A 2,181-nucleotide genomic window follows, 5' to 3' on the forward strand; every position below is an offset into this window, starting at 1 on the left:
TGCTGTCTTTTTTAATTTTAAAAATTAATAAAGAATAACTTTCATGCCTTCAAGTAGGGCTTTGGTAAAATATGTTTCCAAAAATTTGACAAAGATGTTCATGATATAATGTTTTAAGTGAAAAAGTCTGATGATTAACTTTATCACATATAGCATAAATATGAACATAAATTTGTATAACAAAACAAAGATAGATGAGAAAGGGGTGGGGGAGAGAGAATAAACATACCAAATGTTAGCTAAGAGGCGGAAATATAGGTAGGTTCTGTTTTCTTCTTTATCTTTCCCGGCTGTTTGTTTTTTCATTTAATGAATAAGCATCACTTTTAATACCATAAAAAAGATGTCGTTTTAAAAATAGTCACTGTTTGGATCAGGATCCTTATTTAGGTGGAAGTATTTGGATTAGAGTCAAATCTTCCTGAACTTATGCTTTAAATGTTGTACCCACAAATAATCATCACCATCTTTATCCTCATAGAAACCTGTGCTAAGCCCCTCTTCATTGAAGGCAAGTGGTATGTACAAGACACACAGAATAAATTCACCAACTTCAAAAAATTAGAAGTCCGGTTTGGCCTCTTATGTATGGGACTTGATGCACCACTGAAGATTTGACTTGTATTTATTTAATTTATTTTTCTTTCTCTGGGCTAGAAATACCTCAGTCTTCCTTACAAGGATACATCACAATTGAGGTTCAACAGTGACTCCTCCCTTGCAGCAGACATAAGGGCACATCAGCCGGGAAAGGCTGCTAAGTAGGCCATTTGCTTCTGTGCTTCTGACAAAAAGAAAGGGCCTCCCCCTGTGGTGGTCCCGGGGAGGAAAAAAGACTAGTATTTCAGACACTAGAGCCCCTTCTGACAATAGAGCTGGGGCCTTGGGGGACAGTCATGAATGGGACGAGCCAGGGAAGTACAAGAACTACATGGCGGAGGCAACAAGGACAGAGAGGAGAGAGCTTGACTTGATTGGCCTCAGGGAGTGTTCCCCACACAAGATCCTCGTGAGGGTCTTTCTCTCTTCCAGGGCAAATTTGAAAAAGATGCTCATAATATATGTCTCGGTCAGCTGAGACTGTTAAAACAAAATACCGTAGACTGGGTGGCTTCTAAACGACAACAATTTATTGCTCACCGTGCTGGAGTCTGGAAGTTTGGGACCAGCATGCCAGTGTGGTGGTGCTCTGGAGAGAGCCTTCTGTGCAGCTGCTGACAGACACCAGCTCCTCACTGTATCCTCACGTGGCAGAAACAGGGCGGAAGAGCTCTCTGGAGTCTCTTTTATAAGGGTACTGATCCCATTCATGAAGGTTTTACCCTCATGACGAAATCACTCCCCAATGGCCATCACCTCCTAATACTGTCACACTGGTGGTTAGATGGTTAGGATTTCAACATAGGAATGTGGGAGGACACAAACATTTGGTCCATTGCAATATATTAAGTGAAAAATCCTGACATAACTGCATCATGTATAGCATGAATATGAACTTAAACTTGTAAAACAAAACAAATTTCCTCCCATCCAGTAGTGGACCACCAAGTAAGGACTCTGGAGAAAGGGCTGAAAGCAGCATCAAAATGTGGCAGGAAGAAGAAACAGCAGAACCAGGAAGAACAGTCCAATTCAGAACAAAGGCACGCCCCACACAAGTTTGTCATTTAAAGATGATGCCTCCCCCATTTGTATTTAAAAGCCCTTGCAATTTAATTTTTCTCAAAACTTGATTATGCATTTAAAGACAGGGCAGAAATCCCAGTAAGGAGAACTATATAAGCAAAAGTGAAGGCCTAGAAATGCTATTGTACCTGTAAGGAGCAGTAAGCAGTGGCGTTCTCTTTCCATGTGTTTATTATTACCATTTGTCTCTGCTCTAAATTTAAAAACTGTTTATCCCTCCTCACGTCAGAATGTGTCAAAAAAAAAAAAAAGGCATAAGCTGCATTTACTTAACTGGATTTGTCAAGATAGAAACCATTTTTTTTTCCTTCTTCCCCTTTGTTTTACTCAAGATATCTGGTCCTCCCACTTGGGTCCCAAATTCAAGAAAATAATAATCAACGATTGATTTATTTGTGTGGACAAAATGATTTGATGCTGTTTCTTGTCGTTGACAGAATGATCTGGGTGGAATTGCATTCCATTGATAAAACTGTGATGAAATGTTATTTGTTG

Source organism: Phoca vitulina, unplaced genomic scaffold (assembly GCF_004348235.1).
Source record: "Phoca vitulina isolate PV1807 unplaced genomic scaffold, GSC_HSeal_1.0 scaffold24, whole genome shotgun sequence".
Taxonomy (NCBI): domain Eukaryota; kingdom Metazoa; phylum Chordata; class Mammalia; order Carnivora; family Phocidae; genus Phoca; species Phoca vitulina.